The sequence below is a fragment of the Carassius carassius genome, unplaced genomic scaffold (genome assembly GCF_963082965.1).
Source record: "Carassius carassius unplaced genomic scaffold, fCarCar2.1 SCAFFOLD_124, whole genome shotgun sequence".
NCBI lineage: Eukaryota > Metazoa > Chordata > Actinopteri > Cypriniformes > Cyprinidae > Carassius > Carassius carassius.
In genome coordinates this window covers 48931-75796 of record NW_026775042.1, presented here as the reverse complement: position 1 = coordinate 75796, position 26866 = coordinate 48931, and the positions used below count along the sequence as shown (strand labels likewise).

General features: G+C 46.6%; 4 non-coding genes and 1 pseudogene across 4 annotated transcripts; all 5 read right to left on the bottom strand.

Annotated features, from left to right (window-relative positions):
• Nucleotides 1–647: 647 nt before the first annotated feature.
• LOC132134428 (U1 spliceosomal RNA) lies at nucleotides 648–811 on the bottom strand. The gene has a single exon (XR_009429576.1). It is a non-coding gene; the product is annotated as a U1 spliceosomal RNA (small nuclear RNA).
• An 8089-nt stretch (nucleotides 812–8900) lies between these two features.
• LOC132134414 (U1 spliceosomal RNA) lies at nucleotides 8901–9064 on the bottom strand. The gene has a single exon (XR_009429568.1). It is a non-coding gene; the product is annotated as a U1 spliceosomal RNA (small nuclear RNA).
• An 8097-nt stretch (nucleotides 9065–17161) lies between these two features.
• On the bottom strand, nucleotides 17162–17325 carry LOC132134429 (U1 spliceosomal RNA). Its single transcript, XR_009429577.1, has one exon. It is a non-coding gene; the product is annotated as a U1 spliceosomal RNA (small nuclear RNA).
• A 351-nt stretch (nucleotides 17326–17676) lies between these two features.
• Nucleotides 17677–17853, bottom strand: LOC132134421 (U2 spliceosomal RNA; annotated as a pseudogene).
• Nucleotides 17854–24099: 6246 nt separating this feature from the next.
• On the bottom strand, nucleotides 24100–24263 carry LOC132134418 (U1 spliceosomal RNA). The gene has a single exon (XR_009429572.1). It is a non-coding gene; the product is annotated as a U1 spliceosomal RNA (small nuclear RNA).
• Nucleotides 24264–26866: the final 2603 nt, after the last annotated feature.

Genomic DNA, 26866 nt, shown 5'->3' with positions numbered 1-26866 from the left:
CACGTGCCTTATGTCATGGGAATCCTTGGCTCGAGCCGAACCAGACGCAGGTCTCAGATTGGCTCGTCGCTCTGACAAAATTTTCGGGTATTTGGGATTTTGTCGAAAACCTTCTTTTGCAACCTAGCGCCAGGTATTTGGCCCAGTCCCACCCAAAGCAGCACAGAAAGCTTCTTTGGAGTCTGCCTGTCAATAATCATCCCAAAAAAGTGGAAATTTCCATTCACCTTGGCGAGGGGACCTCAAAACGTGCTAAGGTGGCGTGTCTGAGATGGCTCGAATGGCTATAACTCCAGGAAGGAATGAGATCCCTTCACCCAAATCGGCACACCTGTGCAGGGGCTCAGTCAGAGGCCAGGTAAAAAAAGGGCGCTGCGACAGGCCACTCGGTGGCGCTGTAAGCGACAACAAAACTAATACCAATTGAAAAAGGACAACCAAACAACATGGAGACAGCTACAGCTAGGCTGCAGTCAGTCCAATCGACTTTCAAAGTAAGGTCTGTGCTAACTGGCTGAGCGTAACTGACTTTGTTTCACAGGCGCACAACACATACCTCGCATGTGACAGAACTCCCCATTCTGAAACGCAAAAAAAAACGCAAAACGCAAAAAAAAACCTCTTCTGCTTTGTTTCACCAACAATTTCAGGGGAGAGCGCGAACGCAGTCCCCCACTACCATAAATTATGCAGTCGAGATTCCCGCATTTGGGGAATTCGCAGGGGTCAGCATGGCCGGAGTGCAAAGGGCAAGCCTCGCCCTGGGTGAACCGCCTTCTTGATCATGGTGTCTCCCCTGCCAGGTAAGTATGAAGGCCCAGGCGGTCAGCCAGAGGTATGATTTGCGTCTCTACCGTCCACACCAACGGTTAGCCCCCCTCCAGGAAAGGAAGGATGGGTGCCTTCCGTTACTGGCCTGGAAACTGCCAAGCTCATGGGCCGGGGCTTCCCAACGCCGGTTTTAGATGACTCTCTTTAACCAAACACACCTGATTCGGTGCATCACCTCGTCTGTGAAAGACCTCAGGTGGGTGCATCGTTCATGGAAGAGTCCAAGACCCCAGGAGGGCGCATCAGGAAAAAAGTTCGCAATACACCACAGCATGGCAGATCTCATTCCTTGTTGCAAATACAGTTGCTATTTAATGAAAAGTGAGATACGCACCACATGTGGTGCACATGTGTGCCAAAATTCAACGCTCATTTTTGTAAGGGATAAAACTTACAAAAATGGATTCCTCTGAGTGCCCTGAGTACAGTACAACTGTTTTCTCTAGGCCTCATAAAAAAATTTCTTCCGACTTCCACCCCCCTCGAGCTGCCTTTTCTAGCCAGGGAGCGTGCACCCTGGCCGGCATGGATGAGTAGGTACGAGGGGGGTGGATGGTACTATTTTTTTGCTAATATCTCCGCGAAGCGGTGGAACCCGGGGCTGAAATTCGGGGGATCCTTAGAGGGTCGAGGGGCCTACCGTATGCAACCACCCTCGAGTTCCTGGGTGGTCCAGTTCCTGAGTTATAATGGTTCAAATTCCACAATTTGGGGGGCCGTAACTCGGACCCCCAGGGTCATAGGGACATGGGGCTAGTGTCGTCGGATAGAGCTCCCAAAAGTCTAATTTTGACCAGAGTTTGGTGTTGTTTCTCCTCTTTTCGAGTGAGTTATGGCCAGTCAAATTTTGGGACTTTTTGCATTTGCGGGTCCATATCTCTGGCTCCCGGGGGTCTATCGACTTGGGGGAGGTGGCTTCAGAGAGGGCCCTTTGAGGGCTATCAAGTCACCGAGTTTCAAGTTGCTAGGTCTCTTCCTTCCATTTGACTATCAAAAATGTGGGGGGCCATAAATTCGCCCCCCGGGGTGTTATGGATGGGGGGACAGCTGTGTTCGGTAGGCCTTCTGGAGGTCTTACTCCGTCCCGAGTTTGGTGCAGTTTGGCCCCGTTTTGGCCGTTTTGACCCCCGGGGTCATAGGGACATGGGGCTAGTGTCGTCGGATAGACGGCCCCCTGGTCTGACTTTTTTCTATGCATATTTCTACAGTATAATGGGATAAAACTTACAAAAATGGATTCCCTGAGTGCCCTGAGTACAGTACAACTGTTTTCTCTAGGCCTCATAAAAAAAAAATTTCTTCCGACTTCCACCCCCCTCAAGCTGCCTTCTCTAGCCGGGGAGGGTGCACCCTGGCCGGCATGGATGAGTAGGTGCGAGGGGGGTGGATGTCATTAGTCATTAGACTAGAAAATGAATGGGAAATAGACTGGTAAGGGACCAAGGTAATTTACAGTTTATTAGAACAAAAGTGGAATGAGAAATAGACTGGTAAGTGACCAAGAAAATAGTTCCATTTGTAGTTTCTTAGACTAGAGGTGGTATGAAAAATAGACTGGTAACTGAATCAAGGAAAGAGTCATATTTGTAGTTTATCAGACTAGAAAATGAATGAGAAATAGACTGGTAGGTGACCAAGGAAATAGTACTATTTGTAGTTTATTAGACTAGAAGTTGAATGAGAAATAGACTGGTAAGTGATCCAAGGGAATAGTCCCATTTGTAGTTTATTAGACTAGAAAAAGAATGAAAAAAAAACTGGTGAGTGAATCAAAGGAATAGTCAAATTTGTAGTTTATTAAACTAGAAGTGTAATGAGAAATAGACTGCAAATTGTGCTCTCTAATGTATTAGACTCAAAGTTGTATTAACAGACTACAAATGGGACCTAAAAAGTTATATAAGTAACCAATGCTTGGGCAGTGTCCCTTGCATTCATCCTTTTGCAATTCATCCTTTAGTGTTTTAACAAAAGTAGATATGGCTTTGGACGACTGTCCCTTGTGCTTTCGTGGCTATAATCAGCTAAGCCAACACCTTCGTGTCTTTCACAAGGTGCGGAATGTGAAGGAGCGCAAGCTTCTCCTATCCATTGCTTCTGGGAGAGCTTCTCACGGCGGTACCGGCAGCTGAGGAAGTGGTCAAATCCCACCCCCTCTAGGCAGGTTGCACGGGCAACACATAGTCTGCTATCGGCCCTCGACAGCCCTGGGGAGGAGGAGTGCTCAGAGTCGCAGGTTGACAGACTAGATGAAGAGCCAGCCACCAGGCCTGAGGCAGAGCCAGCCACAGGACCCGAGGAGGAGGTCGCCGGGCCTTCAAAGAAGGCCCACTCCTCCGATGCACCATACCCCTTTCCGGACCACTTGCCAGCCCTAAGTGAGTATGACACTTGTCACTTTGATAACACCATACAATAACTTTCATTAATAAATCTCCTATTTGTAGATTATTAGACTAGAAGTTACCTGAGAAATAGACTGGTAAGTGAACCAAGGAAATAATCTCATTTGTTGTTCATTAGACTAGAAGTTGAATTAGAAATAGACTGGTAAGTGAACCAAGGAAATAGCCCCATTTATAGTTTGTTAGACTACAAGAGAAATGAGAAATAGACTGATAAGTGACCAAGGAAATAGTACCATTTGTAGTTTATTAGACTAGAAAATTATAGTAATATAATTATACATATACACACACATATTATGTATGTATATATATATATATATATATATATATATATATATATATATATATATATATATATATATATTTTATTATATATTTAATTTAATTTAATTTAATATAATAATAATAATAATGATGTTTGTTAGTGTTTACCTCTTAGTTATCGACCTGACTCACCTGGTCCTTCTCTTGTGCTTTCTTTTTGCAGATCAGCTCATTGAGGAGTCCAGGGCCCACTGGGAGGGCATCAACCCCACTCCGAAATTAATAAATAATGTGTCCTCAAAGATTTTTAGAATAAAATTTTTTATTTCATATATGTCAGCTGGCCAGACCAATCTGGCCAGCTTGATGTTTTTGGACAACAGGGCAAAGGTCCGGTCCTGGCTGTCTTTTTTAAGGAAATGCAACATTGCAGAGCCAACTGTGCACCATTACCTAAAAAATGTGGCACAGTTCCTCAAATATCTTAATGAGACCCCGCCGCCCACATGCCGGCTCTCCCGTGTGGCTTTCATTGGGATTAGGAGGGAAATCCAGAACTTGACCCGCCCAGTAAAGCGCAGCGTGGCAGTCCACGAGCTGGCTGTAAAACAAGCCAAGGAGGCCCGCCTGATCCCTAAAGCCACACTGCGAGCTTGCCGGGACTCTGCCAAAAAATTTTTTCTGAGATTCTGGGTAAGTTTTTGAATCCTTTCTCCTCTCATTATTTGGCGATCAATGTGATCCTTTATGCTTCTCTTTTTTTCTGTGAAGATCGTCTGAAGACTAGTCCTGAGAAAAAGGACCAATGGTCTTTTTATGGACACCTCACCACTTACTGGGCCAGCATTTATGGTCACCGTGGAGGGGTGTTCCAAAATGTAACAATTAAAGAGGTGGAGGATGCCCGTGCGACAGCTACAGAAGGCCACTTTGTCATTAATGTGAGTGGTTCTCTTTCTCTCTGTCTCTCGTTGTCCACATGGTTTTCTTTAAAATAAAACTCAGCTTATGCCACTTCTCACTGTTTCTAAAGATATCAGCCCACAAGACCAACCAGGCCTTTGGATCAGCCCAGCTGGCCCTGGACCAGGAGGAGTATGGGTGGCTTGAGGAATTCCTTTCACTCCGGTCCAACTTGGTAGGGGGACGAGTTGCAAACTATTTCTTCTTTACCTCAAAGGCCAGCTCCTGCAAAAACTTGAACAAGTATTTTCAGGATGCGTGGGCGAGCATGGGGTTACCAGGCACACCCACATTTACTGATGTGAGGACTGCCATCGCCACCCATGTAAGCATTCCTGTACTTGTTCCGGCTTTATGAGTTTCTGGTGTGTTTTTTTCTAACTCTTTGCCTATGCTGTTCTCTCTCCAAAAAGGCAAAGAACACTCACTGCCCGGAAGATAGGCACAAAGTGGCACAGTTCATGTGCCACGACACCACCACAGCTGACAGGTTTTATGCCCTCAACCTTAATGCAAAGCAGGCAGCAGAACACCGTCGCCTCTTTGATACAGCTGTGGTGGGTGAGGAAGCTGATAGTCCAAGGCAGCAAGGTGCCAAGAGAAGAAAGACGACAAAACCCCACAAGATGCCAGCTGAGGAAAAGTCCTCATCCACCAGCCCAACGCTCTCCGACAGCCCTCCCGATGCCGAAGAAGGCCAGAAGTCTGGGAAATCTGCTTCAGTAAGTACAATTTCCCATGGATTGGTTTAACTGTTTGTGACAAGTAGACATGTTCACTAACACTTTGCCTTTCTTATTATTTCTATAAGGAAAGAAGCACATTAATGAAGATGGTCCTCAGACGCAGACTGATGGTGAAGAACTCCCCACTTAAATCACCACAGGAAATAGCGTCTAAAAAGCTGGTGCAGCAAGTAAAAAAAGAGACTGGAGAAATTAAAAAAAAAATCCCCGTAAATAATTTATGTAGCTATTTAAATTGTTTGTTTTGATATTTGTTATGATAATTGTTCTACTCCTTTTATTTCTACGATAAAAAAGTAAGGTTATCTTTTTATTTGTTTTGATAGCCTGTTCCATTTTTCTTTTTTCTTTTTTTTTGTAAATAGTTATAGTTAAGGTTAATATCAGTTTGCTCTGAATCTTTCTGAACATGTTTATTTATTTATTTTATTTTTCTTATATAATGCATTTATATAAATGCGACCACCCTCGAGTTCCTGGGTGGTCCGGTTCCTGAGTTATAACAGTTCAAATCCCACATTTTGGGGGCCGTAACTCGGACGCCCGGGGTCATAGGAACATGGGGCTGGTGTCGTCGGATAGAGCTCCCAAAGGTCTAATTTTGACCAGAGTTTGGTGTTGTTTCCCTTCTTTCCGAGTGAGTTATGGCCGGTCAAATTTTGGGACTTTTTGCATTTGCGGGTCCATATCTCTGGCCCCCGGGGGTCTATCGACTTGGGGGAGGTGGCTTCAGAGAGGGCCCTTCGAGGGCTATCAAGTCACCAAGTTTCAAGTCGCTAGGTCTCTTCCTTCCATTTGACTATCAAAAATGTGGGGGGCCATAACTCCGCCCCCGGGGTGTTATGGATGGGGGGGGCAGCGGTGTTCGGTAGGCCTTCTGGAGTTCTTACTCTGACCCGAGTTTGGTGCAGTTTGGACCCGTTTTGGCGGAGTTACAGCTTGGCAAAATCTGTGACATTTTGGTTACCAAATAACCAAAATCCAACATTTTTTCTATGCATATTTCTACAGTATAATGGGATAAAACTTACAAAAACGGATTCCTCTGAGTGCCCTGAGTACAGTACAAGTGTTTTCTCTAGGCCTCATAAAAAAATTTTCTTCCGACTTCCACCCCCTCGAGCTGCCTTTTCTAGCCAGGGAGGGTGCACCCTGGCCGGCATGGATGAGTAGGTATGAGGGGGGTGGATGGTACTATTTTTTGCTAATATCTCCGCGAAGCGATGGACCCCGAGGCTAAAATTCGGGGGATCCCTAGAGGATCGAGGGGCCTACCGTATGCGACCACCCTCGAGTTCCTGGGTGTTCCGGTTACTGAGTTATAACGGTTCAAATTCCACATTTTGTGGGGCCGTAACTCGGACCCCCGGGGTCAAAGGAACATGGGGCTGGTGTAGTCGGATAGAGCTCCCAAAGGTCTAATTTTGACCTGAGTTTGGTGTTTTTTCCTCTCTTTTTGGGTGAGTTATTGCCAGTCAAATTTTGGGACTTTTTGCATTTGCGGGCCCGTATCTCTGGCCCCCGGGGGTCTATCGACTTGGGGGAGGTGGCTTCAGAGAGGGCCCTTTGAGGGCTATCAAGTCACCGAGATTCAAGTTGCTAGGTCTCTTCCTTCCATTTGACTATTAAAAATGTGTGGGGCAATAACTTCGCCCCCCGGGGTGTTATGGATGGGGGGCAGCGGTGTTCGGTAGGCCTTCTGGAGGTCTTACTCTGACCCGAGTTTGGTGCAGTTTGGCCCCGTTTTGGCAGAGTTACAGCTTGGCAAAGTCTGTGACATTTTGGTTAACATTCACCACAATTTTGGATATGTCCGCAAATGTTCCGGATGTTATCCGTGGTCATTCCGTGAATATAATGGTCAAATGAACAAATAGTGGGTTCGTGGGACCCAGGGTGGGGGTCCGCAAGTGGTCCGCAGATGATCCGCAGTCATTGTGTGAACATAATGGTCAAATGGACAAATAGTGGGTTCGTGGGACCCAGGGTGGGGGTCCGCAAGTGGTCCGCAGATGATCCGCAGTCATTGTGTGAATATAATGGTCAAATGGACAAATACAGGGTTCGTGGGACCCAGGGTGGGGGTCCGCAAGGGGTCTGCAGATGATCCGCAGTCATTGTGTGAATATAATGGTCAAATGGACAAATAATGGGTTCGTGGGACCCGGGTTGGGGGTCCGACGGGGGTCCGCATCGGTTCCGTGGTCATTCTGTAACTTTAAAGGTCAAATGGACAAATATAGGTTTCGTGGGCAAAAAAATCGTACACCCCCCATTCGTGTAAATGCCACTGTTTTAAACCTGAGGTGTACTGCTCCGTGCGCCACCCTATGGAGAAGTGCTGAATGGCATGTAGGGGCCTCAAATTTGGGTGGGCTTCCGCGGGGCCCCTCGGGGGTCCAGATCCACCTGCGCCGGTCAGGGGTCTCCCGTGGGCCGGCGCGGTCCGGCAGACATCGACGCCGCGTCCGTCAAAAATTTTTTGGGGTCAGCGCGCAGGTCCCCTTAACCCACGTACACGAGCCCTCAAACTTATACCTGAATGGACGCTCCAAAAAAAAAAGGACTTTCTGGAGAAGTCAAGATGTGACATTCCTAGGAGCTTGCCATTCACCTCTTTAAAATAAAAGCGCACGCTGTGGTGCCTCCGCACGCCGGCACGGGCAGCCGACATGATGGAGGCACCAACAGCCTAGAAACTTAAAACAACAATAAATACAATAATAAATAACCAAATAAATAATTAAAAGACCTTACCTTAAAACGTGTTGGAGCCCGAAGCAGCAGAGTTCAATGTACCTCTCGAAGTTGTGTGACTCAAGATATAAAAAGATCTCGAGTCAGGAAACCTCCAAGAGGCGATCGCAGTCTAAACCGTCTGACAAGATACGTGATCTTAGCCAAAAGGCCGAGAAGCGATGCCGCTAAGACGCAGCGGGCAGGAAGCCGGACACGGCGATGCCCATCTCGGCTTTGGTAAGTCTGGGGGACCTAAAAACGCTGGGGGATGGTAGTACCCTTATGTAATGGGAATCCTTGGCTCGAGCCGAACCAGACGCAAGTCTCAGATTGGCTCGTCGCTCTGACAGAATTTTCGGGTATTTGGGATTTTGTCGAAAACCTTCTTTTGCAACCTAGCGCCAGGTATTTGGCCCAGTCCCACCCAAAGCAGCACAGAAAGCTTCTCTGGAGTCTGCCTGTCAATAATCATCCCAAAAAAGTGGAAATTTCCATTCACCTTGGCGAGGGGACCTCAAAACGTGCTAACGTGGCGTGTCCGAGATGGCTCGAATGGCTATAACTCCAGCAAGGAATGAGATCCCTTCACCCAAATCGGCACACCTGTGCAGGGGCTCAGTCAGAAGCAAGGTGAAAAAGGGCGCTGCGACAGGCCACTCGGTGGCGCTGTAAGCGACAACAAAATTAATACCAATTGAAAAAGGACAACCAAACAACATGGAGACAGCTACAGCTAGGCTGCAGTCAGTCCAATCGACTTTCAAAGTAAGGTCTGTGCTATATTCGAACTGAACCACCCACCAGGGTCCGATTTTTCAAGAGCGTAACTGACTTTGTTTCACAGGCGCACAACACATACCTCGCATGTGACAGAACTCCACATTCTGAAACGCAAAAAAAACCGCAAAACGCAAAAAAAACCTCTTCTGCTTTGTTTCACCAACAATTTCAGGGGAGAGCGCGAACGCAGTCCCCCACTACCATAAATTATGCAGTCGAGATTCACGCATTTGGGGAATTCGCAGGGGTCAGCATGGCCGGAGTGCAATGGGCAAGCCTCGCCCTGGGTGAACCGCCTTCTTGATCATGGTGTCTCCCCTGCCAGGTAAGTATGAAGGCCCAGGCGGTCAGCCAGAGGTATGATTTGCGTCTCTACCGTCCACACCAACGGTTAGCCCCCCTCCAGGAAAGGAAGGATGGGTGCCTTCCGTTACTGGCCTGGAAACTGCCAAGCTCATGGGCCGGGGCTTCCCAACGCCGGTTTTAGATGACTCTCTTTAACCAAACACACCTGATTTGGTGCATCACCTCGTCTGTGAAAGACCTCAGGTGGGTGCATCGTTCATGGAAGAGTCCAAGACCACAGGAGGGCGCATCAGGAAAAAAGTTCGCAATACACCACAGCATGGCAGATCTCATTCCTTGTTGCAAATACAGTTGCTATTTAATGAAAAGTGAGATACGCACCACATGTGGTGCACATGTGTGCCAAAATTCAACGCTCATTTTTATGCAAATTCTACAGTACTATGGGATAAAACTTACAAAAATGGATTCCTCTGAGTGCCCTGAGTACAGTACAACTGTTTTCTCTAGGCCTCATAAAAAAATTTCTTCCGACTTCCACCCCCCTCGAGCTGCCTTTTCTAGCCAGGGAGCGTGCACCCTGGCCGGCATGGATGAGTAGGTACGAGGGGGGTGGATGGTACTATTTTTTTGCTAATATCTCCGCGAAGCGGTGGAACCCGGGGCTGAAATTCGGGGGATCCTTAGAGGGTCGAGGGGCCTACCGTATGCAACCACCCTCGAGTTCCTGGGTGGTCCAGTTCCTGAGTTATAATGGTTCAAATTCCACATTTTGGGGGGCCGTAACTCGGACCCCCAGGGTCATAGGGACATGGGGCTAGTGTCGTCGGATAGAGCTCCCAAAGGTCTAATTTTGACCAGAGTTTGGTGTTGTTTCTCCTCTTTTCGAGTGAGTTATGGCCAGTCAAATTTTGGGACTTTTTGCATTTGCGGGTCCATATCTCTGGCTCCCGGGGGTCTATCGACTTGGGGGAGGTGGCTTCAGAGAGGGCCCTTTGAGGGCTATCAAGTCACCGAGTTTCAAGTTGCTAGGTCTCTTCCTTCCATTTGACTATCAAAAATGTGGGGGGCCATAAATTCGCCCCCCGGGGTGTTATGGATGGGGGGACAGCTGTGTTCGGTAGGCCTTCTGGAGGTCTTACTCCGTCCCGAGTTTGGTGCAGTTTGGCCCCGTTTTGGCCGTTTTGACCCCCGGGGTCATAGGGACATGGGGCTAGTGTCGTCGGATAGACGGCCCCCTGGTCTGACTTTTTTCTATGCATATTTCTACAGTATAATGGGATAAAACTTACAAAAATGGATTCCCTGAGTGCCCTGAGTACAGTACAAGTGTTTTCTCTAGGCCTCATAAAAAAAAAATTTCTTCCGACTTCCACCCCCCTCAAGCTGCCTTTTCTAGCCGGGGAGGGTGCACCCTGGCCGGCATGGATGAGTAGGTGCGAGGGGGGTGGATGTCATTAGTCATTAGACTAGAAAATGAATGGGAAATAGACTGGTAAGGGACCAAGGTAATTTACAGTTTATTAGAACAAAAGTGGAATGAGAAATAGACTGGTAAGTGACCAAGAAAATAGTTCCATTTGTAGTTTCTTAGACTAGAGGTGGTATGAAAAATAGACTGGTAACTGAATCAAGGAAAGAGTCATATTTGTAGTTTATCAGACTAGAAAATGAATGAGAAATAGACTGGTAGGTGACCAAGGAAATAGTACTATTTGTAGTTTATTAGACTAGAAGTTGAATGAGAAATAGACTGGTAAGTGATCCAAGGGAATAGTCCCATTTGTAGTTTATTAGACTAGAAAAAGAATGAAAAAAAAACTGGTGAGTGAATCAAAGGAATAGTCAAATTTGTAGTTTATTAAACTAGAAGTGTAATGAGAAATAGACTGCAAATTGTGCTCTCTAATGTATTAGACTCAAAGTTGTATTAACAGACTACAAATGGGACCTAAAAAGTTATATAAGTAACCAATGCTTGGGCAGTGTCCCTTGCATTCATCCTTTTGCTATTCATCCTTTAGTGTTTTAACAAAAGTAGATATGGCTTTGGACGACTGTCCCTTGTGCTTTCGTGGCTATAATCAGCTAAGCCAACACCTTCGTGTCTTTCACAAGGTGCGGAATGTGAAGGAGCGCAAGCTTCTCCTATCCATTGCTTCTGGGAGAGCTTCTCACGGCGGTACCGGCAGCTGAGGAAGCGGTCAAATCCCACCCCCTCTAGGCAGGTTGCACGGGCAACACATAGTCTGCTATCGGCCCTCAATAGCCCTGGGGAGGAGTGCTCAGAGTCGCAGGTTGACAGACTAGATGAAGAGCCAGCCACCAGGCCTGAGGCAGAGCCAGCCACAGGACCCGAGGAGGAGGTCGCCGGGCCTTCAAAGAAGGCCCACTCCTCCGATGCACCATACCCCTTTCCGGACCACTTGCCAGCCCTAAGTGAGTATGACACTTGTCACTTTGATAACACCATACAATAACTTTCATTAATAAATCTCCTATTTGTAGATTATTAGACTAGAAGTTACCTGAGAAATAGACTGGTAAGTGAACCAAGGAAATAATCTCATTTGTTGTTCATTAGACTAGAAGTTGAATTAGAAATAGACTGGTAAGTGAACCAAGGAAATAGCCCCATTTATAGTTTGTTAGACTACAAGAGAAATGAGAAATAGACTGATAAGTGACCAAGGAAATAGTACCATTTGTAGTTTATTAGACTAGAAAATTATAGTAATATAATTATACATATACACACACATATTATGTATGTATATATATATATATATATATATATATATATATATATATAATTTATTATATATTTAATTTAATTTAATTTAATATAATAATAATAATAATAATGTTTGTTAGTGTTTACCTCTTAGTTATCGACCTGACTCACCTGGTCCTTCTCTTGTGCTTTCTTTTTGCAGATCAGCTCATTGAGGAGTCCAGGGCCCACTGGGAGGGCATCAACCCCACTCCGAAATTAATAAATAATGTGTCCTCAAAGATTTTTAGAATAAAATTTTTTATTTCATATATGTCAGCTGGCCAGACCAATCTGGCCAGCTTGATGTTTTTGGACAACAGGGCAAAGGTCCGGTCCTGGCTGTCTTTTTTAAGGAAATGCAACATTGCAGAGCCAACTGTGCACCATTACCTAAAAAATGTGGCACAGTTCCTCAAATATCTTAATGAGACCCCGCCGCCCACATGCCGGCTCTCCCGTGTGGCTTTCATTGGGATTAGGAGGGAAATCCAGAACTTGACCCGCCCAGTAAAGCGCAGCGTGGCAGTCCACGAGCTGGCTGTAAAACAAGCCAAGGAGGCCCGCCTGATCCCTAAAGCCACACTGCGAGCTTGCCGGGAAAAATTTTTCTGAGATTCTGGGTAAGTTTTTGAATCCTTTCTCCTCTCATTATTTGGCGATCAATGTGATCCTTTATGCTTCTCTTTTTTTCTGTGAAGATCGTCTGAAGACTAGTCCTGAGAAAAAGGACCAATGGTCTTTTTATGGACACCTCACCACTTACTGGGCCAGCATTTATGGTCACCGTGGAGGGGTGTTCCAAAATGTAACAATTAAAGAGGTGGAGGATGCCCGTGCGACAGCTACAGAAGGCCACTTTGTCATTAATGTGAGTGGTTCTCTTTCTCTCTGTCTCTCGTTGTCCACATGGTTTTCTTTAAAATAAAACTCAGCTTATGCCACTTCTCACTGTTTCTAAAGATATCAGCCCACAAGACCAACCAGGCCTTTGGATCAGCCCAGCTGGCCCTGGACCAGGAGGAGTATGGGTGGCTTGAGGAATTCCTTTCACTCCGGTCCAACTTGGTAGGGGGACGAGTTGCAAACTATTTCTTCTTTACCTCAAAGGCCAGCTCCTGCAAAAACTTGAACAAGTATTTTCAGGATGCGTGGGCGAGCATGGGGTTACCAGGCACACCCACATTTACTGATGTGAGGACTGCCATCGCCACCCATGTAAGCATTCCTGTACTTGTTCCGGCTTTATGAGTTTCTGGTGTGTTTTTTTCTAACTCTTTGCCTATGCTGTTCTCTCTCCAAAAAGGCAAAGAACACTCACTGCCCGGAAGATAGGCACAAAGTGGCACAGTTCATGTGCCACGACACCACCACAGCTGACAGGTTTTATGCCCTCAACCTTAATGCAAAGCAGGCAGCAGAACACCGTCGCCTCTTTGATACAGCTGTGGTGGGTGAGGAAGCTGATAGTCCAAGGCAGCAAGGTGCCAAGAGAAGAAAGACGACAAAACCCCACAAGATGCCAGCTGAGGAAAAGTCCTCATCCACCAGCCCAACGCTCTCCGACAGCCCTCCCGATGCCGAAGAAGGCCAGAAGTCTGGGAAATCTGCTTCAGTAAGTACAATTTCCCATGGATTGGTTTAACTGTTTGTGACAAGTAGACATGTTCACTAACACTTTGCCTTTCTTATTATTTCTATAAGGAAAGAAGCACATTAATGAAGATGGTCCTCAGACGCAGACTGATGGTGAAGAACTCCCCACTTAAATCACCACAGGAAATAGCGTCTAAAAAGCTGGTGCAGCAAGTAAAAAAAGAGACTGGAGAAGTTAAAAAAAAAATCCCCGTAAATAATTTATGTAGCTATTTAAATTGTTTGTTTTGATATTTGTTATGATAATTGTTCTACTCCTTTTATTTCTACGATAAAAAAGTAAGGTTATCTTTTTATTTGTTTTGATAGCCTGTTCCATTTTTCTTTTTTCTTTTTTTTTGTAAATAATTATAGTTAAGGTTAATATCAGTTTGCTCTGAATCTTTCTGAACATGTTTATTTATTTATTTTATTTTTCTTATATAATGCATTTATATAAATGCGACCACCCTCGAGTTCCTGGGTGGTCCGGTTCCTGAGTTATAACGGTTCAAATCCCACATTTTGGGGGCCATAACTCGGACGCCCGGGGTCATAGGAACATGGGGCTGGTGTCGTCGGATAGAGCTCCCAAAGGTCTAATTTTGACCAGAGTTTGGTGTTGTTTCCCTTCTTTCCGAGTGAGTTATGGCCGGTCAAATTTTGCATTTGCGGGTCCATATCTCTGGCCCCCGGGGGTCTATCGACTTGGGGGAGGTGGCTTCAGAGAGGGCCCTTCGAGGGCTATCAAGTCACCAAGTTTCAAGTCGCTAGGTCTCTTCCTTCCATTTGACTATCAAAAATGTGGGGGCCATAACTCCGCCCCCGGGGTGTTATGGATGGGGGGGGCAGCGGTGTTCGGTAGGCCTTCTGGAGTTCTTACTCTGACCCGAGTTTGGTGCAGTTTGGCCCCGTTTTGGCGGAGTTACAGCTTGGCAAAGTCTGTGACATTTTGGTTACCAAATAACCAAAATCCAACATTTTTTCTATGCATATTTCTACAGTATAATGGGATAAAACTTACAAAAACGGATTCCTCTGAGTGCCCTGAGTACAGTACAAGTGTTTTCTCTAGGCCTCATAAAAAAATTTTCTTCCGACTTCCACCCCCTCGAGCTGCCTTTTCTAGCCAGGGAGGGTGCACCCTGGCCGGCATGGATGAGTAGGTATAAGGGGGGTGGATGGTACTATTTTTTGCTAATATCTCCGCGAAGCGGTGGACCCCGAGGCTAAAATTTGGGGGATCCCTAGAGGATCGAGGGGCCTACCGTATGCGACCACCCTCGAGTTCCTGGGTGTTCCGGTTCCTGAGTTATAACGGTTCAAATTCCACATTTTGTGGGGCCGTAACTCGGACCCCCGGGGTCATAGGAACATGGGGCTGGTGTAGTCGGATAGAGCTCCCAAAGGTCTAATTTTGACCTGAGTTTGGTGTTTTTTCCTCTCTTTTTGGGTGAGTTATTGCCGGTCAAATTTTGGGACTTTTTGCATTTGCGGGCCCGTATCTCTGGCCCCCGGGGGTCTATCGACTTGGGGGAGGTGGCTTCAGAGAGGGCCCTTTGAGGGCTATCAAGTCCCAGAGTTTCAAGTTGCTAGGTCTCTTCCTTCCATTTGACTATTAAAAATGTGTGGGGCAATAACTTCGCCCCCCGGGGTGTTATGGATGGGGGGCAGCGGTGTTCGGTAGGCCTTCTGGAGGTCTTACTCTGACCCGAGTTTGGTGCAGTTTGGCCCCGTTTTGGCAGAGTTACAGCTTGGCAAAATCTGTGACATTTTGGTTAACATTCACCACAATTTTGGATATGTCCGCAAATGTTCCGGATGTGATCCGTGGTCATTCCGTGAATATAATGGTCAAATAGTGGGTTCGTGGGACCCAGGGTGGGGGTCCGCAAGTGGTCCGCAGATGATCCGCAGTCATTGTGTGAACATAATGGTCAAGTGGACAAATAGTGGGTTCGTGGGACCCAGGGTGGGGGTCCGCAAGTGGTCCGCAGATGATCCGCAGTCATTGTGTGAATATAATCGTCAAATGGACAAATACGGGGTTCGTGGGACCCAGGGTGGGGGTCCGCAAGGGGTCTGCAGATGATCCGCAGTCATTGTGTGAATATAATGGTCAAATGGACAAATAATGGGTTCGTTGGACCCGGGTTGGGGGTCCGACGGGGGTCCGCATCGGTTCCGTGGTCATTATGTAACTTTAAAGGTCAAATGGACAAATATAGGTTTCGTGAGCAAAAAAAACGTACACCCCCCATTTGGGTAAATGCCACTGTTTTAAACCTGAGGTGTACTGCTCCGTGCGCCACCCTATGGAGAAGTGCTGAATGGCATGTAGGGGCCTCAAATTTGGCCTTTTTGACGCCGCGTCCGTCAAAAATTTTTTGGGGTCAGCGCGCATGTCCCCTTAACCCACGTAGACGAGCCCTCAAACTTATACCTGAATGGACGCTCCAAAAAAAAAAGGACTTTCTGGAGAAGTCAAGACGTGACATCCCTAGGAGCTTGCCATTCACCTCTTTAAAACAAAAGCGCACGCTGTGGTGCCTCCGCACGCCGGCACGGGCAGCCGACATGATGGAGGCACCAACAGCCTAGAAACTTAAAACAACAATAAATACAATAATAAATAACCAAATAAATAATTAAAAGACCTTACCTTAAAACGTGTTGGAGCCCGAAGCAGCAGAGTTCAATGTACCTCTCGAAGTTGTGTGACTCAAGATATAAAAAGATCTCGAGTCAGGAAACCTCCAAGAGGCGATCGCAGTCTAAACCGTCTGACAAGATACGTGATCTTAGCCAAAAGGCCGAGAAGCGATGCCGCTAAGACGCAGCGGGCAGGAAGCCGGACACGGCGATGCCCATCTCGGCTTTGGTAAGTCTGGGGGACCTAAAAACGCTGGGGGATGGTAGTACCCTCCCCTGTCTGCAACGTCACCGGGACTCGTCACGCTCGGCCTGACGCTGGCACTGCAGCGACGGAAAGTACGGCATCGCTCGTAACTCCCAAACGGTTCGTCGCAGAGCCACGTGCCTTATGTAATGGGAATCCTTGGCTCGAGCCGAACCAGACGCAGGTCTCAGATTGGCTCGTTGCTCTGACAGAATTTTCGGGTATTTGGGATTTTGTCGAAAACCTTCTTTTGCAACCTAGCGCCAGGTATTTGGCCCAGTCCCACCCAAAGCAGCACAGAAAGCTTCTCTGGAGTCTGCCTGTCAATAATCATCCCAAAAAAGTGGAAATTTCCATTCACCTTGGCGAGGGGACCTCAAAACGTGCTAACGTGGCGTGTCCGAGATGGCTCGAATGGCTATAACTCCAGGAAGGAATGAGATCCCTTCACCCAAATCGGCACACCTGTGCAGGGGCTCAGTCAGAAGCAAGGTGAAAAAGGGCGCTGCGACAGGCCACTCGGTGGCGCTGTAAGCGACAACAAAATTAATACCAATTGAAAAAGGACAACCAAACAACATGGAGACAGCTACAGCTAGGCTGCAGTCAGTCCAATCGACTTTCAAAGTAAGGTCTGTGCTATATTCGAACTGAACCACCCACCAGGGTCCGATTTTTCAAGAGCGTAAAAATCGGTGAAAGCGTTGTTTCACAGGCGCACAACACATACCTCGCATGTGACAGAACTCCCCATTCTGAAACGCAAAAAAAAAAAAACCTGGAAAAAACCTCTTCTGCTTTGTTTCACCAACAATTTCAGGGGAGAGCGCGAACGCAGTCCCCCACTACCATAAATTATGCAGTCGAGATTCCCGCATTTGGGGAATTCGCAGGGGTCAGCATGGCCGGAGTGCAATGGGCAAGCCTCGCCCTGGGTGAACCGCCTTCTTGATCATGGTGTCTCCCCTGCCAGGTTAGTATGAAGGCCCAGGCGGTCAGCCAGAGGTACGATTTGCGTCTCTACCGTCCACACCAACGGTTAGCCCCCCTCCAGGAAAGGAAGGACGGGTGCCTTCCATTACTGGCCTGGAAACTGCCAAGCTCATGGGCCGGTGCTTCCCAACGCCGGTTTTAGATGACTCTCTTTAACCAAACACACCTGATTCGATGCATCACCTCGTCTGTGAAAGACCTCAGGTGGGTGCATCGTTCGTGGAAGAGTCCAAGACCCCAGGAGGGCGCATCAGGAAAAAAGTTTGCAATACACCACAGCATGGCAGATCTCATTCCTTGTTCTGCTATTCGACACAATAAACGGCAATCCCCAAAAAGGGAAAGCACACCGTTCCTGGAGACACTGCAATACCAGGCCGATGCTTGGAGTGGACGGAGCAAGCCCCGGCTCCAGCTCCGTGATCTAAAAATCCATTTAATATGTAGTCCCCGGATGGGGGACGTATCAGATATTAAACTGATAAGAACAGATTTTTTTTCTTTCAAAAAAGTTTTATTGTCACGAGTTACATTTTTTCCATTTGCATTTTTACTTTCACACACATTTTTCTTTTCAAGCACACATTAAAACAAGCCATATAATATATAATAAATACACATGGTAAAATGAAAGAAACAATCATTGTTAAAAAACATTTGATTAAAACCACAGTGTTTTGCTTGTTTTTAAAAGGCCATATTTGGGGTGTGTTTAAAAGGTGCGATTGGTTTCAAAAGTAAAATACAAATTTAAAAAAGCAAACAAGCCTCATATGCATGTTAATAAAACCAATTTTATTGATAAAACACAATAAAAACCAATTTATTGGATAAAAACCAATAAAAAAAACCATCTGTTGTGCAAGACCGGGGGTGAGTCCTTATCAAGTCGGTCTTCACCCCACTCTCCAGAACAGGGACATGAGATGCTACTTTACGGGCTCAGCGGAGATCCCCTCTCCTCCGGCCCGCTGGCCCGCTGTTCCCGTAGCCAGAATGGTGAGGGTGCATCTACGGGCAGCCAGGGTCGGTGCCTGCCGGGACCCTCTCTGTGCGACCCCGGCCCCCCCGTCCGAATATCGTCGTCCGGTACCCCTGCAGCATTGATGTTACCTTTAGCTCGCATGCATTGAGGGTTACCGTAACGCGCTTCCCCACCAGCAGGTTTCTGGTGGCCCAGATGGCATCCTTGATGACGTTGAGGGTGAGCCAGAGCGAGGTAAATTTCTGTGCCGTCAAGTCCTTCAAGCCCCGGCCCACCCCAAGGATGGCGAGCTGGTACCCGAACTGGGCCCCACCTGCTGGTAGGCACGGGAAATACAGGGGGCCGGTCTTGGCCCACAGGGCCCGCGCAGTGCTGCAGTCCCAGAGCAGGTGGTGGACGGTCTCCGGGGAATTGCAGCCGGACCGAGGGCAGATGGGGTTTTTGGCCATGCCTCTGGAGTGCATAACCGCCCTGACCGGGAGGATCTCATGAGCCACCATCCACGATAAGTCCTTGTGCCTGTTCTGGAGAGCAGGGTGAGCCGCATTCCGCCAAACTTGTTTGGCCTCACTTAGTGTGAGGCCCGGAACTGGACTCACCGGTTCCCGGTCCTGCACAACAGAAATGAGAGACTTGTGTTTAGTTAAAATGGTGACATCTTCACTCTCTAAAAGGTATTTCTTTAAAAACTTTTTTATAAAACTGTACTCTTTAGGCAAGTTAAAAGACACTGAGGTTTTCAAATCTACTGGTAAAATTTTCAAAGTTCTTAGGTAAGACCCCATCCAAAATCGCGCCATTGCAGCCGTCTTGTTTTCTTTGGATGGGGTCATGGCATAACTGATGTGCAGGGCGGTGAAGCAGCTGCCTAAAAACAGGTGGGGGTCTGGGAGGCCTTTTCCACCGTTCTCTGGCCTTTTCTTGACTGTCTCCCTCTTCATGCGCTCCCACTTGGACCCCCACAGGAAGTAAAACACCGCCCTCTCCAGTTTCACCTGGAACTGCCGAGGGGGGCTAAAAACAGAACAAACAAGTAAAATCAGAGGTAAAATCACAGATTTAAAAATTAAAATTTTACCTTCAATCGTCAACTGTCTTAGTCCCCAAAACCCTAGTCTTTTCCTAACTTTCCCTAGCAAGTCAGTCCAGCTTTCCCGTCCTCCACCCTCTTTATCAAATTTAACACCTAAAATTTTAAAATCGTTGTCTTTAAAAACCAAATCAAGTCCTCCTGTGTCCACGTCCCCCCACGGCCCGAAGAGCTGGGCCTCAGACTTGTTTCTATTGAGTTTGGCGCCCGAGGCCCGACCGTACCAGTCAGTCAAGTCCAGTGCTCTTCGTATAGATAAAATGTCTGTGGTTAAAAGAGTAACATCGTCCATGTATGTTCACAGTTTTGGAAAGATGCCCGTTTACAAGGAATTTGCTGACTAGTCCCTTGTACAGCAGTCCCACCCAGGCTACAAACCTCTTTGGAAAACCCATTTTTTGCAGTACCTGAAAAAGGTACTGGTGCGAGACTCGGTCAAATGCTTTTTCAAAGTCTAAATTTAGGACTACTAGCCGAATATTTCTGTCTCTCGCATAACAGATGGCGTCTCTGATCAGCACTAGGCTGTCTGTTATCTTTCTTCCGGGCACAGAACAAGCTTGATCCGGGTGAATCACGTCCTCTAAAGCCGTTGACATGCGTGTTGCTAAAATTTTGCTAAAAAGTTTATAATCAAAATTTAAAAGTGTTATGGGTCTCCAGTTTTTTAAGTCAGTCCGGTCACCTTTTTTGTGAAGTAAAGAAACTATCCCTATTCTAAAACTGTCTGGAAGTCTGTCGAGGGTCTCAAACTCTTTAAAAACTGTCAAATGCTCTTGTCCTAAAATGTCCCAAAATGTTAGATAAAACTCTAGGGGAAGTCCATCCACTCCTGGGGACTTCCCCTTCTTGAAACCTCCAAGAGCTTTTTGGATTTCTAAGATGTTAAAATCTTGGGTTAAAATCTAATTTTGACAGTCAACCCTTTCCTCAATAAAATGTAAAACTTCTTTTGCAGTGTCAAAGTGTACCTTTTTAAAACTATATAATGCCCCATAAAATTTTTCCACATCCTCTAAAATCTCTTTTGTTGTGTTAACCTCCCTATCCCCTGTTTTAACCCTGGTTAACCCCCCACCCCTTGTTATTATTTTCTTAAAAAAATATCTGGTACACTTTTCGCCTTCTTCTATTTCTCTCTCTTTACTTCTTAAAAGGACCCCTTTACTTTCTATATTGGCTAAAACTGACATTTCTTTTTTTACTTCCTGAATTCCTCGTTAAAATCAAAACCATTATTTAAAAGATTAAAATACCTTTGTAGTCTTTTCTGGAACCCCAACATGCGTTTCTTTTCCCTACTCTTCTTTTCTTTCCCTATCTTTCTAAAAAACTGTCTTGTCCGGTCCTTTACCATCTCCCACCACTGTGCACGTGTATCGTAAAAGTCTTGGAGGTTCTGCCATTGGCTGAACTGTTCCCTATATTCTAAAACTATATCCTTGTTTTCCAACAGGGAACAGTTCAGCTTCCACAGCCCTCCCCCTACCGTCACACCCATGGGCAGTGAAAGGGTGCAAGACAGCATCATGTGATCAGAGAAAAAGAGGGGGGTTAATGTAGCATCGGTCGGCGGGCAGTCCCTTGTAAAAACGTAGTCGATTCGAGAGGCTTTGTCACCATCACCACTGAACCAGGTGAAGCCCTCCTCTCTTTGATGCAAAATTTTAAAACAGTCGACTAAATTAAAATCTCTGACTAAACCCTGCAATAAAACCGACGTTTTGTCCACTCTAAAATCCTCCCCTACCCTTTTCCTGTCTGTTTTGGATAAAACACAATTAAAATCCCCTGCTACCATTAGGGGGGCCCTACCTAGCATGTGGGGTTGCAAGTCTTCTAAAAGCTCATATCTTTCATTCTTTTCCATAACCATATACATTAAGAACATTAAAATCCCTGTCTAAAAAGGTCAGATTTACTAAAAGTGCCCGGCCTTGCCTCACCACAGTGCTGCCCTTCACCAAGATATTAGGATTATTAATTAAAACCGCAACTCCGTCATTTTTGTTAAAATTTGATCCGCTCCATATGGAGGCTCCTGCGGACCATAGCTCCTCCATTTTCTTGTACCTAGTTAAAAAGGGCAGAGAACACTCTTGTAATAAAAACAAATCTGACTTAAAAGATTTTAAAAGGGACAAAATACTCTGTGCTCTAATGGTGGACCTCACACTTCTTACATTGATAGTAGAGATGGTGAGGGCCATGAGCAGTAGGGTTAAAAAGGTATAAGACATTTAAAACAGAAGACAGTAAAAAGACTACAAAGATATGATTAAAATCATGTTATATCTTGTTGCATTTGCCTTTCCTTTTCCTCAGACGAGCTGGGATCAGGAGGGCAAATGCCTGTCGCTTCAGAGGCCACAGAGGAAACCTCTTGTGGCTCCTTTGGCGACGATGCTGTTAGCTTAATGTGCAAAAAGGAAACCTCATTGGGGGACTCTAGGGGCCACATGCGCTCCAGATCTACCGAATCAGAACTATCAAGCTTATATGCTGCCCTAGATTTTTTCTCCTCCGTTACAATCAGAGGAGACCCCGCAGGTCTTTTTTGCACCTGAGCGTTAGGGAGTGAACACTCTGTCTCACTCCCGGTAGATTCCTGCACCCCATCCGAAACTGTTACTAGTGAGGAATTTGTTTTTTTCCTCACTTTCCTCTCCTTCCATGACCATTTCCTGTTCCGTTGCCTCCGCCCCTGTAGCCGTCCCACTTCCTCCTTCCTGCCCAATTTCTGAGGCCGGCTGGGAATTTGAAATTCCCGCCAAAACCTCAGGGACCGCCTCCTCTTTCCTTTGTTCATTCGTTTGTTGCCCATGTGGGGCGGCCATTTTGAGCTTGTTGGCAAAACTTTTAGGGCAGTCTCTGTAGAGGTGGTTTGTTTCTCCACAAAGATTGCACCGTCTGCCATTGGTACAATCATCAAACTGTGACCAATTTCTCTACACTTCCCACATACTAACTCTTGGCATGCTTCAGCGAGATGACCAAACCTGCAACCCTTCCTGCTGAGTTTGGTATGTAGCCTCTGTTCTCTCAGAGCACAATCATGGAAGGCAGATGTTTCAGGCCCTGGTAGCCCCCAGCGTCTTCCCATTGTTTAATGGGAATTCGCCAGAAGCATGTCCAAATGCCATCTTCATCTAACACTTTGACAGGCTGGCCTCGAACAGTGCAAAATCTACCCAACCAAACATAAATATCATCTCCAGTCACTGTTTCATTGAACATTCTTACAATCACAGTTTTAAGTGTGTTATCAGAAAGTTTCTCGACAGTGAACATGGAGAACTGGGCTTTAACTGAATCAAACCTTTGCCAAAAGTCATTAAGCAGGGAAGCGGTTTGTTTAATTTGATTAAACATCAAATCCTTTGTTCAAGGGCAGAGTCATCAAACAATTCAGGTCGTCAGATCTAAAAGCTAAGGTCTTTTGGATCAGCTTGCTGGAAAAGTCCATACGTGACATTCAAAAGAGCTTCCCCTCAACCTGCCTGAATAAAAAATGCACGCTGTGGTGCCTCCGCACGCCGGCACGGGCAGCCGACATGGTGGAGGCACCAACAGCCTAAAAACTTAAAACAACAATAAATACAATAATAAATAACCAAATAAATAATTAAAAGACCTTACCTTAAAACTTGTTTTAGCCCGAAGCAGCAGAGTTCAATGTACCTCTCGAAGTTGTGTGACTCAAGATATAAAAAGATCTCTAGTCAGGAAACCTCCAAGAGGCGATCGCAGTCTCAACCGTCCGACAAGATACGTGATCTTAGCCAAAAGGCCGAGAAGCGATGCCGCTAAGACGCAGCGGGGAGGAAGCCGGACACGGCGATGCCCATCTCGGCTTTGGTAAGTCTGGGGGACCTAAAAACGCTGGGGGATGGTAGTACCCTCCCCTGTCTGCAACGTCACCGGGCCTCGTCACGCTCGGCCTGACGCTGGCACTGCAGCGACGGAAAGTACGGCATCGCTCGTAATTCCCAAACGGTTCGTCGCAGAGCCACGTGCCTTATGTCATGGGAATCCTTGGCTCGAGCCGAACAAGACGCAGGTCTCAGATTGGCTCATCGCTCTGACGGAATTTTCGGGTATTTGGGATTTTGTCGAAAACCTTCTTTTGCAACCTAGCGCCAGGTATTTGGCCCAGTCCCACCCAAAGCAGCACAGAAAGCTTCTTTGGAGTCTGCCTGTCAATAATCATCCCAAAAAAGTGGAAATTTTCATTCACCTTGGCGAGGGGACCTCAAAACGTGCTAAGGTGGCGTGTCCAAGATGGCTCGAATGGCTATAACTCCAGGAAGGAATGAGATCTCTTCACCCAAATCGGCACACCTGTGCAGGGGCTCAGTCAGAGGCCAGGTGAAAAAGGGCGCTGCGACAGGCCACTCGGTGGCGCTGTAAGCGACAACAAAACTAATACCAATTGAAAAAGGACAACCAAACAACATGGAGACAGCTACAGCTAGGCTGCAGTCAGTCCAATCGACTTTCAAAGTAAGGTCTGTGCTATATTCAAACTGAACCACCCACCAGGGTCCGATTTTTCAAGAGCGTAACTGACTTTGTTTCACAGGCGCACAACACATACCACGCATGTGACAGAACTCCCCATTCTGAAACGCAAAAAAAAACGCAAAACGCAAAAAAAACCTCTTCTGCTTTGTTTCACCAACAATTTCAGGGGAGAGCGCGAACGCAGTCCCCCACTTCCATAAATTATGCAGTCGAGATTCACGCATTTGGGGAATTCGCAGGGGTCAGCATGGCCGGAGTGCAATGGGCAAGCCTCGCCCTGGGTGAACCGCCTTCTTGATCATGGTGTCTCCCCTGCCAGGTAAGTATGAAGGCCCAGGCGGTCAGCCAGAGGTATGATTTGCGTCTCTACCGTCCACACCAACGGTTAGCCCCCCTCCAGGAAAGGAAGGATGGGTGCCTTCCGTTACTGGCCTGGAAACTGCCAAGCTCATGGGCCGGGGCTTCCCAACGCCGGTTTTAGATGACTCTCTTTAACCAAACACACCTGATTCGGTGCATCACCTCGTCTGTGAAAGACCTCAGGTGGGTGCATCGTTCATGGAAGAGTCCAAGACCCCAGGAGGGCGCATCAGGAAAAAAGTTCGCAATACACCACAGCATGGCAGATCTCATTCCTTGTTGCAAATACAGTTGCTATTTAATGAAAAGTGAGATACGCACCACATGTGGTGCACATGTGTGCCAAAATTCAACACTCATTTTTGTAAGGGATAAAACTTACAAAAATGGATTCCTCTGAGTGCCCTGAGTACAGTACAACTGTTTTCTCTAGGCCTCATAAAAAAATTTCTTCCGACTTCCACCCCCCTCGAGCTGCCTTTTCTAGCCAGGGAGCGTGCACCCTGGCCGGCATGGATGAGTAGGTACGAGGGGGGTGGATGGTACTATTTTTTTGCTAATATCTCCGCGAAGCGGTGGAACCCGGGGCTGAAATTCGGGGGATCCTTAGAGGGTCGAGGGGCCTACCGTATGCAACCACCCTCGAGTTCCTGGGTGGTCCAGTTCCTGAGTTATAATGGTTCAAATTCCACATTTTGGGGGGCCGTAACTCGGACCCCCAGGGTCATAGAGACATGGGGCTAGTGTCGTCGGATAGAGCTCCCAAAGGTCTAATTTTGACCAGAGTTTGGTGTTGTTTCTCCTCTTTTCGAGTGAGTTATGGCCAGTCAAATTTTGGGACTTTTTGCATTTGCGGGTCCATATCTCTGGCTCCCGGGGGTCTATCGACTTGGGGGAGGTGGCTTCAGAGAGGGCCCTTTGAGGGCTATCAAGTCACCGAGTTTCAAGTTGCTAGGTCTCTTCCTTCCATTTGACTATCAAAAATGTGGGGGGCCATAAATTCGCCCCCCGGGGTGTTATGGATGGGGGGACAGCTGTGTTCGGTAGGCCTTCTGGAGGTCTTACTCCGTCCCGAGTTTGGTGCAGTTTGGCCCCGTTTTGGCCGTTTTGACCCCCGGGGTCATAGGGACATGGGGCTAGTGTCGTCGGATAGACGGCCCCCTGGTCTGACTTTTTTCTATGCATATTTCTACAGTATAATGGGATAAAACTTACAAAAATGGATTCCCTGAGTGCCCTGAGTACAGTACAAGTGTTTTCTCTAGGCCTCATAAAAAAAAAATTTCTTCCGACTTTAACCCCCCTCAAGCTGCCTTCTCTAGCCGGGGAGGGTGCACCCTGGCCGGCATGGATGAGTAGGTGCGAGGGGGGTGGATGTCATTAGTCATTAGACTAGAAAATGAATGGGAAATAGACTGGTAAGGGACCAAGGTAATTTACAGTTGATTAGAACAAAAGTGGAATGAGAAATAGACTGGTAAGTGACCAAGAAAATAGTTCCATTTGTAGTTTCTTAGACTAGAGGTGGTATGAAAAATAGACTGGTAACTGAATCAAGGAAAGAGTCATATTTGTAGTTTATCAGACTAGAAAATGAATGAGAAATAGACTGGTAGGTGACCAAGGAAATAGTACTATTTGTAGTTTATTAGACTAGAAGTTGAATGAGAAATAGACTGGTAAGTGATCCAAGGGAATAGTCCCATTTGTAGTTTATTAGACTAGAAAAAGAATGAAAAAAAAACTGGTGAGTGAATCAAAGGAATAGTCAAATTTGTAGTTTATTAAACTAGAAGTGTAATGAGAAATAGACTGCAAATTGTGCTCTCTAATGTATTAGACTCAAAGTTGTATTAACAGACTACAAATGGGACCTAAAAAGTTATATAAGTAACCAATGCTTGGGCAGTGTCCCTTGCATTCATCCTTTTGCTATTCATCCTTTAGTGTTTTAACAAAAGTAGATATGGCTTTGGACGACTGTCCCTTGTGCTTTCGTGGCTATAATCAGCTAAGCGCAAGCTTCTCCTATCCATTGCTTCTGGGAGAGCTTCTCACGGCGGTACCGGCAGCTGAGGAAGCGGTCAAATCCCACCCCCTCTAGGCAGGTTGCACGGGCAACACATAGTCTGCTATCGGCCCTCAACAGCCCTGGGGAGGAGGAGTGCTCAGAGTCGCAGGTTGACAGACTAGATGAAGAGCCAGCCACCAGGCCTGAGGCAGAGCCAGCCACAGGACCCGAGGAGGAGGTCGCCGGGCCTTCAAAGAAGGCCCACTCCTCCGATGCACCATACCCCTTTCCGGACCACGTGCCAGCCCTAAGTGAGTATGACACTTGTCACTTTGATAACACCATACAATAACTTTCATTAATAAATCTCCTATTTGTAGATTATTAGACTAGAAGTTACCTGAGAAATAGACTGGTAAGTGAACCAAGGAAATAATCTCATTTGTTGTTCATTAGACTAGAAGTTGAATTAGAAATAGACTGGTAAGTGAACCAAGGAAATAGCCCCATTTATAGTTTGTTAGACTACAAGAGAAATGAGAAATAGACTGATAAGTGA